Raw genomic sequence first — 16,341 nt, forward strand, 5'->3', positions numbered from 1 at the left:
CTCTGAAGAATTCCTGTACTAAACTGACTGGGTCTGTTATGGTAGAGCACATACCTATCATAAAGAACCAGCTTCATACAACTAATTACCATGCTAATAGAAACTCTGAAGCAAAGAAACAGACGCTTGTTGTAATCTGCTAGCTCAGCCARCGGGCTATTTCATAGCTATTTGGAAGTCTACTATCAAACAGAAAGATGAGAGTATGTGTTAGACTGGTGCACAGAGTTCTTTCCTACAAGAGTTTATGCAAACAATTGAAAATATGTATTACTGAATGGAGTTTATGCTTCTTTTCCCCATCTCTGCCTGCTATGAGTKTATTAAAAACAAATCCCTGGCAACTGCTGGTTTTGATAATAAAATTGGACAGTCAGGAATATGTTTAGCATATTTATTTAGGAATATTTAAATGCCTATCAGGTTATCAGAGTTCTTCGCATATAAAATTTGAAGTTTAGAGCATTCGTAATAGTCATCGCAGCTACATGGTTCTCAGTGAGAGACATCTGCAGCCAAGTCCCCCTCAAGTTATCAGCTGATATATTACCATTTAGATCACAGACTGCCCTAATGCGTCTGTGTTATGTTTTGTCTGAAGATTGCTGAATCACGTTACCTGGTACTCTGAAATAGTGATGACTGTGTATTAGAAGAAGGGGCAAGATGGAGGTCAAGCAAAYACAGAGAAAGTTCTGCTCCCTCTTGTGCAAAAGACCATTTTAAACTGCTTTCTACACAGCTATGTTTACAATCTTTTCTATATGACTTATGTTTAATTTCCCATGCTGTGAGTACAGGTTTTCTTCCAGTAATTCCACCAGAATGCTTCAGTCTTGATTCTTACACCGTTGCAATTTAGAGAAACCTAATATGTAACTACATTTTAGAAGGTAAAGAATTAAGGCATGATGGTTTTTGGAATCATCTGCGTTAATCGTTTGTGAAATAATTCAGTGAACGGAATTAGTTCARTAGCTCACATTTAATAAAACTATGAGACTTGAATGAAAATTAGCTAAAAGAAAATGTAAAATCTTGATTTAGAAACACCTGTTTTTCAAGAGGCTGTGAGAGAAATGTAGGTAGCAATTTTAAGTGATTGTTTTGGCTCAGTGGTATATGAATATTGATTCATGTCACAATTTATGTTTTCTTATAGGGAACGTGATAGCAGCATAGCACGAAACAGCAGCTGAGGTAAGTTGGTGGCTGACAAACCAATTTAAGATGATGATAAGCACAGTAATGATGAGAGGGTGTGAAGGGGTGAGACTTCCCCACATCTTAACTCCAGAAACATTGATGAATAAATTCACTGTAAGCCTCTTGCTTTTGCAAAAGCTTTGGAGGAGATGAAGTTTGGATAGATGCATAGCAGAAGAGGGCAGTGAAACAAGATGATAAGAGACAAATCTTTCAACTGAGATGGGAAGGCTTTGTGGAAGGACTAATTTCAGGACAAAAATATTAAGAATAATGGAGATTATTTCTGTACATGTAAAGAGAACATTATTTTTAAGTCTAAAGGGACAGTTTCTAGTAATAATACAGGAAGAACACTAACAGAAAGCATCCTGAATTTCCTTTTTTTTTTCTTTTTAAGACATAAAATCACAACCAGCAATGTATATGGATAAGAAGCTAGTGAAATGTTAACTTCCRTAATCTGAATTTACTTTTTTTACCGAAAGAGAAAACAAAACTCAGAAAAATGTTTTATTAATCTCTCTGTCTCTTATATATGTTATGTAATTTACCTGCGGTATTATGCTTCTGTTTTTCCCTGAACTCAGGTTTTTCCTTTAATGAGCACCATAACCGCTGTACCTTCTTCAGATAGGAGCAGGGTCAGACACTGGAAAGATTAAATCCCCAGTGGAGACTTTGTGAGCCAACCAATGTCTCCACATTGACAGACCTAAGCATTGTTTTGTGTAGAACTTATCTTCCCTCATATTTGTTAAATTTCTCTGTAAAGTCTTACTTGAGAAGTGCCTCTTGGACATTATGTGCATATGGGCTGGGGGCGGGGGGGAGAGGTTGAATCTTATTTGCAAATTTGATCAAGCTGAGTATAGATCTCATCTTTTGCTTACATTGCTTTCCTGATCTGACTGACAAGAATAGAGGATTGATCTGGTTGAAATCTTTCAGAGCAGGAAGACAAGTATTCTGCATCGCCACAGCTGAGGCAGTTGCAGACAGATGCAGATGTTGAGTGTTAGTCATCTGGGGCAGCTTACTGTTAAAAATTTAAATGCTTATGGGGTTAGATGGGAATCTAAAGGATCCTATTTATGAACTTGAAGGCCCATGTTCTGCCAAGTCCTTTATGGGTCCATAAAAGGACACACAGCTCCTTTTGCTACGTCTGTCCCAACAGGCAGAACAGGGCCGCGGCACAGGCCAGCAGTTGTCCATGCTCTTTAATTGTTAGCATGCTCCCGAGTGCAGCTCTGGCTGTGCTGATTACCACTCTTCCAGACAACACACAGACATGCTTCAGGGGAGAGCATGTGCCAGGGACCATTCCCAGCAGGCAATTTTGACTCACGTAGCCTCATTTTGAGGGGGTGGGAAAGGGGAAAAAAAAAGAAAGAAAGAAAGAAAGAAAAGAATATGGTATGTAGAGCTGAGCCACGCTGTGCTGCATGGCCTCAGGGCCGGAGAACGGTCCCTGGTTGTTCTACTTACTAAACATTTCCTGTGTCTTAATTCTCCATCTGTTGAAGAGCAATAGCAGCATTTCAATACTTTGTAAAAATAAGTGCCGCCTTTACTGTGGTACAGTAATAGTGCTATTTAAAGTGTTCACCAGAGATAAATAACATTTTTGCAGCCCACTGGGAGAGTGCATACATGAACAGAAATCTCTATCTTGCAGTCAATATTTTGACTCGGGTTTCAATTTACAGTTATCTCATAATCTGTAGTTGTTCACTATTTCAGTTTGGCCTGCTCTGGTGATAGCATTTTTGCAAAGTTCAAGCTTAAAAGTGAACTGGAGTGGATGGAGAGAAAGGTTCAACTTCATTGCTCTGCCATTGAGTTGCTTCCTTCCTGGGCAATGTAGAAAAAGTCAGTTGTCTTACTTTTTCCTTTTCCATGGCCAGAGCCAAAAAATGCRGGAAAATTAGCCAAGAGTAGAAAAAAAAAAAATGAAGCTTTGCTATAGCTTCAGGGATCCAGGATGCTTGCCTATCTCATCAGAGAGAGAGCAACTAGGCTGATATACTATTTTCCATCAATCAGRTCAGTAAAGCCAGGCAGAGCACTTCCTTTGACATCAATGCAGTGGTGACAGTTGCAGAGTTAATGCATTCCTTCTTAATGGAATACCATAAATCTAGGTTCAATGCTGCCAAAATAATGGCTGCAGTTCTCACTGAAGAAGTCAGCTCTCTCCCTGCTTTTCCATGGCCTTAAAACAGTTTGGTTGTAGAACTAATAGAAATTATTTATTGTTATTAGTAAGGATCTTTAGACACTGTGCAAGGGTAGTTTACCTGTATGAAGTGATGCTATTGCCTCTTGGGTGAACACATCACACCCTTTTAAGAAATGTGTTGTACTTAAACAGTGTCAGAAGAATTATTTTTCCTGTTTGAAACTGTAGGATAAATTTAGGGAGGCAGAAATYATTTCTTTCCAGGAAGGTGTTTGAAGTATATCTGAGACTTCCTAAACACCTATAGCCTCCTCTGATTTGCGTCTTATTTATAAGGAAATGTCTAAGGCAAAATTCAAATGTGACAGTAGGATACTGCGCTGATATGGGAGGAAAAAAAWTTATTGATTAATTCACTAGCTGTATTATATTTGGGCACCAAGGAAAAATCCAGGTCTACCAGGATAATCAGCACATCATCAGATGAGATTTAGAGATGCTTAGGAGATGCAAAGTAGAGTTGTAAGACTTTTTCGCAATCTTCAAGAGCTCTTTTGTTGATGTGATATACAACACAGTCGTCCATGTTTGGAGGATATTTGAGGATAGAGAAACAATGGGAGGCAAAGTCTGTGCCACAAGCAAAAGTCCCAACACCACTCGGCATGGTGGCATCTACAGAGCGTTTTCCTCACCATATCTAGATTTTCTTCCTCCTCTCCCATAAGAATTTTCTCAGTTCCCAAGGGGATGTTACTTGGGGTTGTCTAACTCACTAAACAGCTTTATAGCACTATCCAGGCTCAAGGCTTTACCTCTCACTTACTACTTTATTTCACTCTGCAGGATCATAAAGCACTTTTCGAATCACAAGCCAATGCTGCTYTGGCACAGCAGAAACCATTGTACAAAGTCCATTTAGAGTAGGATATAAGTGAATCAATGCTTTTAATGCCTCTCTGCATGGGAATCTGGGGACAGATGGTAGATACCCATAAGACAGGTGGTGCCAAGGAGGAGAGAAGGTGGACTCTGAGCCTTGGGTAACATGAGTTTCAGCTCAGTGCACTTCCAAAATACAAGTGCCTGGCTGTGTGTTCCTGGGTGTATGATACAGGGAAGCCTTGGATGAGAGCAGCAGCACTGCTGCCTTCACACTCATGTGGGAGGAGTTCACAGATTTAGAGGTGGTCATGAGAACAAAACCCAAATTTCACTCACCCTCTAAAGAGAATGAAAATTATTACCCTTGTTTTACTGTGTCTTACTGCATTTGGTGTTTGGTTTAAGAATCCTCAAGCGATCCTATGAAAATCTCAGCTTTTGTTTGTAAGTAAATGTCTAGGTCTGCAAAGAAAATGCACAGGATGCAAATAAAACATAGGCAGAAGGTAGCATAAGGGATCCAAACTATGAAAGCAGATAAGAAGAACCTGAAATTTGTTAATTTAATTTTTGGAAATTATTTCTTTTTATTAAATCAGCACCTGATATTTAGTGAGTAATAAAGGCTTGATATTGGCACATCTAAACCATAAATATTCAATTTGCATTTAGTTCATAAATAAATCCAACAATGAAGGTCAGGTTTGGAGAGGGGTAGGAGAACCCACATGCTGTGAGTCAGGTGAAACCTGACTATTTTGTCTCAAACCATAGGAGATGAATGGAGGAAGAGTGACATTGGCTCCAGCTGCAAACACTTTGATCTGGCTACAAGTAGATTAGCCCTTTAGACAAGGGCTGTGAAGATGTATCAGCAAAGAAACAATGCATATAAGGTTGCTCACAGTAGTGTGCTGATGTGTGTGTATGACTTCTGGGCCAGACTGACTTCTCCAACTAAGAGCGTGGGCTCATCCAGGCAGTTGTGCTCTACTTCTGATCCCACGGCCATGTTCTGACAGAGCCACAAAATAAACGCGTGCATATTCCCTGCTCTCTACAGCATGTCGGATGTTAGTAAGCAGAATAATTTGCWGTGGCTTAACTACTGCCCTTTTGTGCAGTGGTTAGTGCATGAAGGCATTTTTGACCATAATGCCCATGACCTGTTGTCACATCAGCTGTTCCCAATTGCATTTACCTGAACAAAAAAATTGACGGTGTTCTTTTTTATTGGACTAAAAAAAAAAAAGAGTGGGCAAGCTTTCAAGAACCACAGTCAGAGTACAGTATGTCTGCATTTAATTATGGGGCTGGAGCAATTAACACTTGGGCTCTGCTTTGTTCTGTATTCTGTGGCTGGTTGTTGAGAAGATACAATTCTCAAAAGCTTTCCATTTAAAATGCATTTAGCTTATTTTTAGCGAGGGTGGAGGGGTTTACATACAACTGCTTGCGGCTGTGAAGGATGGTTTAGGGCTCCGGAGACCCTAGTTCAAAGTGTTCATTGTGATAGTGGAAAAGTCACTTGATTTGTACTGATGTCTCACTGGCTTCCTGGAGTGTAATTTCTTGCTGTAAGGCAGGGACTCCATTCATTGTAAGGTGCTTGTGATGAGTATCTACTGAAGTATCTCTGTCCATTCTCAGGTTTTATTCTTACTGTATTTGACTAATACGACTTCTATTAGTTTTATTCCGTGATAACCAGAGACCTTTAAACCAAAGCATTATATGATGTAACGTATATAGCTTTGCCCCTCATTCACGAATTCTCTTAAACACCTAAGTCCAGCCTAATTCAAAACAATATTTTTAAAGCATGTACTTTATGTTGAAACATATGCTTCAGACCCATTGAAGTAAAAAAAAAAATTATGATGCTAAAGACCTCCTTTTTTATTATTTCCCCTCACAACTTCACCTTGCAACACTTTCTTAATTGCTAAACAATTTTGGCTTGAACTTCTGTGTCTCAGTCTGCTGTACTGTGACCTAAAGAACASTACATACACAGGCGGAAATTAACTAGTCCCTTAGGAGCACTCTTGCACTGGCAACTGAAGGAGGAGAAGGCATATTTGCAAATAGCTATATTTTCTTTCACCAACTTAATTGCTTCTGTTTGGAACTTTTAAAATCTCGCCTTGCCATGCAGCCATTTTCAAAGAGAGCACAGCATGACTGACCCCCAAAAAAGTCTGTTTGCTTTTCTATTATAATTTTGGTTGCAATACTTTATTAGTAGAGACTGCTACACTCCAGAGGAGTAACATTTGGCTGGTTGTGGCACTTCTGGCATTTCCTAGCTTATACTCTGATTAACTCTGCTATATTAATAAAATCCTTTTAATATATTTTGTGAGACTAATTTCCTAGAGCTTTCAGGAGAGCACATGGAAAAACAAACTCCATCACGTAGCATCACATTGACACTCCTGTGGGTCTTCAGCAGAGCTTTAAACCTCTAGTAAGCAAGCTAATGGGGTAACTCATAGTGGTACAAAGTCATCCTCCTGAGAGAYTGGTATTAGACTATTTACTAGTTTTCATAGGTATCTGCTGAAAGAGGAATAGCGGGACTCAAGCTGGGGATCTCAGGTTCCCTTTATGGTTCTGGACACGTTCTCCTCTTCCTCTCCCCTTCTCAAATACAACCCTTTGCTCAGGCTCCTGCAGCCTCTCAGCAGTATCCTCCTACCCCAAGACCGCTACCCTTTCCTCACCAAACTGGGCAGTCACTCAGGTTTCTCGTTTCAGTCTAGTCTCATATCTTCTTTCTTGCCTCCTATGTTAGTSAAACACAGGATCCCTCACCTCAGCTCCTCGTGTGATTTGTCTCATTCTGGTTGCTTAACACACACTGCGTTTTCATGGCCTGTGGACTTTAATTGCCTCTGATGCAACATCTCTCCTTTCTTACATCCCATCATTCCTTCTCAGTCTCCAAATCCTGTCTCCTTGCCCAACTAATTGCCTTCTAGTCTTATCTTCACTTCTACTTTTCCACGTTTGCCAGCCTCCAACATATATACTAAATGATTGGTCCATCTTTCTCCATCCTTTTCCTTCCTCTTCTCTCTTCCCTAAAGACAAAAAGGACAGATTCTTTTGCTAAACTGTCTTGCCTTAACCTTTTCCCTTAGCTTAGTACCTGACTCAGAGCAGCTTGAGCTAGGAAATTTTTGGAAATATGGTGAAATATAGTATATGGTTATTGAATCTTCATGGCAGTTGTAAAGTCCCTGGAAAGGGATACCTCCATAGGTTGTCCATTTTAACAAACCTCTGGTGTTAGCTTTGTAACCATAATCCTTGTCATTTCAGTCCAAAACAAAGGGAAGAGTGTACATAGAGTAATGGAGGTACAAACCAGTTTAACAATCAAAAGAGAATCTTTAATTTTTTACGGCTATGCRCACACTTGTGATCCAGCAGAGTGCAGAAATTGTACACAGATGACCACCTACTCACAGCCCTTTGCACGGTCCTTTAATCTTTGATAGGAAGCTTCAGACACCCTTTGGACTGGGAGACAGTCTTACATTTTCTTGCAGGTGTGGAYATATTTTTGTTCCAGAGTAAACACCTGATCTAGTTAGGGGAGGTTTCCTTGTTCTTAAAATGACATGAAGTCCTCAGAAAGAGATGAAAGTACATCTTTGCAGCTTTGTACTTGTGGGAATATCAAGCAATTATAATTATCTAAAATAAAATAGAAATGGAAATACAGAGAACATGATGCATAGTAAAAAATGACAGACATGTAAGACATGTATTACTTACGTACACAGGATCAAATAGCTGCTTTTCCTGCCTTTTACAAAGCTTTCATGAACATGCTATTCCCTCAGTGAACAACTACTGTATTTACTACTGTAGTCTCTCACTGAGCCCTGTGATGCTGATTCTTCACCTCTCAATAATTTCTTATGTTAAAATGCAAGGAGTGATTAGGACATCCTATAATATCTTACCAAGCTTATTTCATTTCTGAGGCCTAATCCACAGAAATTCCCACTCTCTGCTTCATCCTGAGACTCACAGTCAGTGAGATTTATTTTTTTGTCTAGCTCATTAAAACAGGCTCTTCCTGCCAGCCTRGGAGGCATCAGACCCTGCTCAAGTCACGAGTGCAACACCAGGAACCATAGTTTGCAAAATTGCCACCTGATTCCTTTCATTCATGATGTGGCTTCCTCGCACAGAGGCCTAAATCTCCAGAGTTACRCTATGCCAAAATGCACATCAGCTGACTCCTCTTGGATCCAAAAACAACATAACTACAAGCTGAAAAAAAAAAGAACCTGTTTCCTTCTCTGACTACAGCTGTAGAATGATTTCTAGAAATWGCTATTGAGAAATACATCAACATATTGTTGATGCCTTTGGCCTAGTGAGTGATGATCTAATTTCTGTTTAATTGACCAGCAGCCAATTTACATTTGGATCAAAGTTTGAAAAGTGGCTTATTTCTTATTGGGATGAGCTGGTCATTATAAATGTGAACCATACAGCACTCGGAGATAAATCCTGCAAGATGCTTACTGTTCTTTGTTTGGGAGCGTGGGTACTCAGTGCCACCTACCTAATTCTTTATATTGTAAAATCACAGCATTTCAGTGAAGTTTATTTGACAATTCATTCATGAAGCTCTATCCTGTAAGTAGAGAAATATATACAGACAATATATTGTAGTATTCACTGAGGAAACAGAAATTAATTATACATGGTGATCCTAATTCACACCTCTTTACTACAGACTTGGGTCAATATAAAGCCGTTACCAACCTGAATCAGGCATGAAATGGTCTCTCAATTAATTGACTGTTTTACTCTAATTACTGTCAATTAAAGATGGCAAGAATAAACCAAATGTCTCGGTCAGTCACAAACAGATCTAACCTACTTCTTTCTGAGAAAAAAAAAGTCCCCATTAAGCTAATCACTAGTAGCATAGTATGTGACAAAACTGAAAAACTATTGGTATTAGTTAAGACACTAAAAATGCACGGTGTCCCTCATTAAAGGTCTTTACAAGAGTAACAAATTGAAGGGAACAGTTGAAAGATCAGAGACAACAGCTGTTTCATTTTCAGTTATTTTAATTCTATTTCTGTTTTCTTAGATGCCATAATTAAGGGTTAAACGAGAAAGACCAATGGGAAGAAGATATAGTTCTTCAGGGGAAAAATAATCAGTTAATTCAATATTGTTATRTGAGAAACCAACAGACAGCATAGAGTTCTCTTGGAAAGAAGCTAATAATAAAGTCCTGACCCTATCCAAGACAGTGGCTAAAGACAAGCCTTCAGTGTTTTYGGGTTCTAACTGGTGACACATCTAGAAACCTGGCAAGGAGAGGCTGTGGCTATCAACAGAAACAACACTGATATGGAGCACTCATATTCACCCCAATAGGTCATGTCTTGTCCTGCAGTGCCTTCAGATTTACACCATCTTAGTTCAGCAGGTAACTAAGGGACTCCAGTGAGGAGCACAGATTAGGGTAAGAGCCCTAATTTAGGCAATGGTGACAAAGAACAGGAACCCTACAGAGGATAAGTCAGTTTTTTAATAGAGTAAGAGCAGCTTGTTTTTAGCCCGTAGCCAATGCAAGGTCATTTGATTTCCCTCAATGTACAGTAGAAGAACTTTAACAGAAGTCAAATGACCTCTAATTGTAGCCAGCCCAAAGACAAAGTCAGAAGCTCTTCTGACTTCTRCATAGTTTGACTTCTGCCTTGATTGATCCCTGGGGCCTGAAACCCATGGAGCAATCATGGCATGTGAAGTCAAAGACRGAAAAGGGAGCACGATAATAAGATAACTTCCTTCTTTTCTTTCCCTACTACCAAGTAATCTAACTACCCCTTTTTCATTACAAAATTTGCTAATAAAAACTAAAATCAGACAGTAAAAACACACTTTCTCCTGATGCTCTGTTTTCTCTTCCTTTCCCTCTCACTGGCCCCACCTGTACTAACACAGTCACACTTTCAGTAGTCCTTACTGGAAGCAATGCCAGCTTTCAGTTTTTATTAAGAAAGCTAAATCAGGAGTTTATAATAGTCCTTTTATACTTTTAATGTTGCCCATTTTACTGCTGCTTTAACATTCACTACCCAGACCTGGCTTGTATTCCATGTTCCCAGATCTGAACAACAGAACACTCCTATTAATTTAACCATGTCCTTTCTRTTGCTACATTTCTTAAGCTGTGATTTTGTCTTAATTTCCTTCTAGCCCTTAAACATCATTCAAATACATACGTGCGATCACTGCAAAGGGAGAAAGTCAAAGGGGAATTCACAGTTTCTTGTGTCTTAAAGAGATCAATGGCTATACACTGGCTTTGTATTGTTTTTGGGGAAAACATGCCTTGTAGCAAAGTGGAGTAGCAATCCTGTTGGGTGTACTGAAGGCCTAGACAAGGCTCACCCACCCTTAAGAGAAAGACTTGTTCTTTGGTACTTAYTCTCTCTGAGAAACCTGTTCCCACTACTATTACCAACTTCGGCATCTGCTTTCAAACTACAGGCCACACAAGGATCAGCCTTCTTCCATGCACCTATCTCTTGGATTTGGGTCTGTATCCAGCTGCTCGTTGTTTCCTGCAGCCTGGTAATGTGTCAGAGAGAGAGGGAAATGGAGAGAAAAAAGGTGGAAAATCTTGTTGAGATGTCTGTTTCCTGTTTTTGGCGATGGGCTGTGAGTTGCTTCTTTATGCARCTGATATTTTATGGAGCCAGATTTTCAGAAATACTTAAGCTGCTAAAACCGGAAGTGTCTAGCATTTTTCTCAGGGGTACCTTGCTTCTGAGCTGTAATTGGTATTACAGCAAGCGGATTTAGCAGCATCCAGACTTGTATTCCGATGGGATTCAGCTGTCTCAAGCCAACACGGAGATTCAAAAAGCCCCTGTTTAGATGCTCCTCCTTGAAGTGCCTGAACTTCCCTTGGTGCTGCACTTCCGCTGCCCAAGTCCTTTATAGGATATGACTCTAGCCATCTACCTGTGTCTGTTGGTACTCACAACCTCCAAAAACTTGCCTGCCTGGAATAAAATGCCTCAAACAAATATTGATCGAGTTTCTGATGCAAGCCACTCCTTAGGCACACTGTTGCTTAAGTCGGGTCAAAGATTCATCATGGTCTTTGTAAGGCTAGCAATGTTAGAGAGATAAACATTTGCACGGCACTGTTTCTCAGTGAAGATTGCTTCTGCTCTGGTGTTATGCACTGATGTACCTCTCTCCTTGCAACACACTAATGAAAACAAATAGTGTGGTACAGTGTGACCTCCCTACAAGCAGAAAACAAGCACCATCCGGTACCTAAATGGCAATATATTAAGATCATTATTGTATTTAATATAGTCAGCACTATTGCTAATCAGTAAAACCAGCAGTGGCATTATGTTCTTTTCTAAGTGACAGGTTTGTCAATAGAATAAAAAAGCCATTCTATCTAGACATCGTAACATAAATAATGGCATCTTAATGGAATACTTAAAATAACAACAGGCAGAAAGGAGATCTCTTTCACCAAGAAAAAAATGTTCAGTTATTGACTAATTTGCTGTAAATCTGTCTTTTGCTTTCTAATCAATCGTTAACAATCAAAGGCCACCTGGCTTAATTGAGCCTAATTTTCAGGAAGCCTGATCTGGCATTCCGTGCACACCATTTAGTTTAAGTGAATGAAGGACAAGGAAAACAATAGAATTGGTAATGAAATGAAGAAAATCTGTCATTAAAGCATTTTTCAAAACATCCACAAAAATGTTTTTTTCAGTTCAGCCACAAAATATGACAGTTGGTGGCCATTTGATAAACTATCAAGAAAATAATAAGGTTTGTGGTCTCCTAAAGGCTTTTGAAGAATGCACACACATACACACAATCATAGCTGTATTTATTTTTCAAATCTGAAAAGCACCAGGCTATAATATCACCGCTTAGTTACTAAAGCAAGTAGTGATGGAAAACCAGCATCTTGAAAGAAATCATTTGGCATATGGGCCATGGCTTTAAAATTTTTTTGGAAAGTTTCRGCCAAAGAGAATGAATGAATGTCCACAAGCTTCCTTTTTAGCACCAGGAAGTATTTTAGTGAAAGGCTAATTAGAGCCCAAACAGCTTGCTGTCTTCTCTGCAGCAAGATYTCCTTTCATTTAGGCTCTTTATCTGGCTCCATCTTTCTCGTAGGAGGAGAAAAGCAGCTCCCACCCTCACTTCTGGCAGGACGTGAAACAGTTCAAAAGGGATGAAAGTTTGGGGGCCCTGATCCTAGGGTCATTGCAATGGTCTTATTAGACACTGCTAATGGATGAAGCCTTTGTTTTACATTCTGCCTGAGTAATTTTAATAAATATTGATAGGTTTGCTCCATTATTAATTTATTTCAGGCAGAGCATGTCTGAAGCCAAGGAACGTCCTTGATAGAGGAAGCAGTGCTTACCAGGCATAAGTATCTTTGCTGAGGGCACAGCAAAGACCAGAGGACCCYGTCAAAACAGCTAGAAAGATAATGATGTGCCTTTTGGTGCTAYAGAGATGTAACGTACTACTTCAGGACAGAAATGTAAAAGTATTATTTAAGTGTTTACCAGGATTTTTGCTAAGCAACATCATCAAAAGATGCAATAGCACTGGGGCACCGTAACTGTGAAAGGAGGTATTTCGTTTCTTTACAAGAATGGGACATATCCTTCCTAACCAGACCCTCTTAATCAGGATTGGGCCTCAACCTAGTCACAGGTCTGCATTTCCCACAGCTTTGGCACGGGTTCACAAGCTGTGCTGGGCCACACCACGTGTGTGGGCATGGCACTGTGCTTGCATGGCTCCAACTGGTTCAGGCTCCATAGACACAGAGCGGTGCTCACTCTAGTCTTTTTATAAGATGAAGGCTTTAATCTCAATTTCAATTTCCTCCATAAAATTTGTATGCAAATATTTTCCTAGCTCTCAGGCCTATTATGGATGGGATTGCCCTCTGGATGGTTGCCAGTCAGCTTGGCTGCCTTTACTATAGACTTTACTGGATGGCATCAGAGTTGCTTTGCACGTACAGACCCATCTGCAACCATAGAAGCCATTTTTTCCCCAGCTGGGCTGGGTGTTTTTTGCATTTCAGAGACGGCAACCTRTTTGCAGGCCTTAGTTAGTTAAGGTGTCTAGAATACACGCATAGCCCATTTATTCCTGGCATGACTCAGACTGAGCTGAGACTCAGAAACATATTTCTTTCTTCTGCCTCTGCACCAAAGAGGAAATGCTTTGTGAACACCCTGTTCAGCTGCTGGTTGTTTCTGTGTTGGTCAGTATATAGAACAAGTTTTGATTTTTCTTCTTTGTACCTGACAAGATCAGCCCCTCAGTCCTGAAGTCACCATAACTCACGTATTATCTCCCCCAACTGACTACTAATTTAAATAGCCCAAATGATCATGCTTTACATTAAGGTTCTATTTATGAGTAACTGATAAAGGACTAATAAATGATTAATAKATGTTGTAATAATTTGTTAATTGAGTATTATAGAGTCCAACAGGTTAATTGGTTTCAAATAACCGTGGCTTATAACTGTCTATAATCCTTTCTAGTGATGTTCTTATTACACACATTTAATCTAAGCCATAATGCATAACTCTTGTGACTATGCATATAGTCACTGCTTTTAGCACTGCTGCTATGGAACTTTGAAACTACAAATATTTTAAAGCAGAAAAAATAATTAAACCAAATGTTACAAAGGTAGTGAATGTGGATTGTTTGTGGAAACACTGCCCTGTACCTTTTTATTTCAGATGCTTGATGRTAGTGAGACATTTTGGAGAATGAGTGATTTGTGGTTTCTCACACCAAACCAAAYATGTGCATTTTCTAAATACGCCTGAGGCTTGCACTTGTAAGTGTCCCTCTCAGATGTGTCACTTCTTTAGTGACAAAATGAGTTGAGACTTTCAAATGCATGAGAGAGTCATGCCAGTTACATCTTCCTCATCTGCTAGATATCTAAACATACTTTGRTTGATAGATGTATATGGAACCAAAAATGAAGCTTGGAAACCTGTACATGCATACCGAGGGAGGCTGAATTGGCAATGAGGAGGAAGAGCAGTGTATTTCCTGAGTAGCACTAATACAGACAGCTATCTGACCACACGGATACTTTGTATATGCCAGCTTTAAAGCACCTGTKGGCCCTGCTGGACCAGAGATGCTTCTGCTGATTTGTATTTCCTATGGCATAGTTTTTTGCTGTGCTGCTCTTTTTTACTCAGTCAATGCAAATGGGCCAGTATGTTGAAAAATATCATCCATACTTTTGAACCTAGGAGAAAGACTTAAGGCTAAATTCTGATCTTAATTGTAAATTATCTCCACTTAAGAAGATACATTCCAGTATGATGCCACTAGAGTAATGCCAATGAGATCGGGGGTGACTTAKGAGTAATTTCAACAGAAACAGAGCAAGTGAAACCCAAAAGCACACAATGCAGGTTTCATCCCTCTGTTCCAGGAGATTATCAGTGTTAGTGAACTGTAACTAACCAGCCTTCACTCGTTATTGCAGATTTCCAGTAATTGAATGCTAACATTTATTCCTATCCTACCAGTGAAACAGTTCATTAAYAGCAATAGTGATATTAGGGCACCGGGGCAACGACAGTTGCATGCTGCAAAAATAGTTAGGAGAGCTCCTCAGCATGCCCAGGCCAACATAACCTGTGAAGGGTACTTGCAATGGTGAAAGCCCACAACATGTTAAGGCCACTTCCCATCATTTGCTTCATTCTAATCAGAAGGAAAGAAATTTAAACGAAACAAATGCTCACTTTCCTTCACTTCCCTCTTCACATCAGTCATTGTCAGCTTGATATAGAAAATATGGCTGTTAATAGCTTGCAGTGGAACAAACATTTGCATAACAGTTACCTCAGAGCCCATAACTCTGAGCTAATTGGCTGATGGTGATTAAAATGATTAAGTGACTGTAATTTATATGATTAACCAATTAAACCATTCTCCTGTGATTGGCCAGGGTGGGCTCTGGGATGTGAGCTTGTTTCCCAGCATGCATGCCGGCAGTATATGGTATTAAATATTCTTTTAAATACTTGCAGTTGTTCCTGCCAACAGCATTCAAGGTACTTTAAAGGTAGTTTAATTACTCCAGATCATTTGTGTAGCACAGAGACTCATAACTTGAAGACAACACATGAATTATTAACAAAATAAATGCAGCACGGACTAGAATAGTGCAGAATTATTGAAGATGGTAWATAGGGCAGTGAATTTGATCATCCTGGGTGGAGAGATGACTGACTAGTGTAAACGAATGCAATATCACTGACTTGAACAAAAAATCTCTTCTGACCTACCCCAGCATGACATCCAGATTTTGGTCCTTGAAAACTGAAAAGTTCACCAGCAGGTCTGAAAAAAAAGGTAGAGGAAAATAATTGTAATTCCTTTTAGATTAAAAAAAAAGGGGGGGGGGGAACTGAGTTTGTTAATTTGTAACCACTTCCATTATTAGTACATTTGCCAAGGGAGTGAATGTTATTTGAGTGAGTTCTGGTTCTTGAAGGAACTAGGCAGGTGGGCAGGAAGCAATAATTAAGCATACTCTTTGTTAATCTCCTCCTAGGTACACTGAGGGGAAAACTTRCTGTGGTTTCATCCCCCTCTTTCCTTCCCCCTCCCACCTTTCTGTGGAGTGCTGTTGCTGAAATAAGGGAGTGCTGCATTTCTAGCTTTTTTTCCCCTCACCTCCTACCAGCAGACAGTTTAATTCCATGCTTCCTGAGGCTAAACACATCACCTTCATTCACATTACTTTCCATTTCAGCTGCTGTGTGTCCTGAAATCTTAAATCTAATGCCAGTTAGACTGCACTATTGGTTCTGATGTTATAACGTGTTAGTACTTTAAGAGATGAGAGTAATATGATTTTCTTTTCAGTAAACTTTGGTGCAGATTGCAATTTCCTTTGTGTTTTCTCATCTTCCTTGACTGGTTATTAAATGTCAGCATAATAAAGATGGCTAGTA

General features: G+C 39.6%; 1 long non-coding RNA gene across 1 annotated transcript in view; it reads left to right on the forward strand.

The window, feature by feature from the left end:
• The first annotated feature begins 1,166 nt into the window (after nt 1-1,166).
• The window catches only part of LOC146594412 (uncharacterized), a 37,123-nt gene continuing 21,948 nt past the window's right edge, over nt 1,167-16,341 (forward strand). Inside the window, exon 1 of the long non-coding RNA XR_014896198.1 lies at nt 1,167-1,200. This is a non-coding gene — a long non-coding RNA (uncharacterized LOC146594412). The remainder of the gene's footprint in view (nt 1,201-16,341) is intronic.

Source organism: Rhea americana, unplaced genomic scaffold (genome assembly GCF_003343005.1).
Source record: "Rhea americana isolate MKP2758 unplaced genomic scaffold, rheAme1 scaffold_26, whole genome shotgun sequence".
Classification (NCBI taxonomy): domain Eukaryota; kingdom Metazoa; phylum Chordata; class Aves; order Rheiformes; family Rheidae; genus Rhea; species Rhea americana.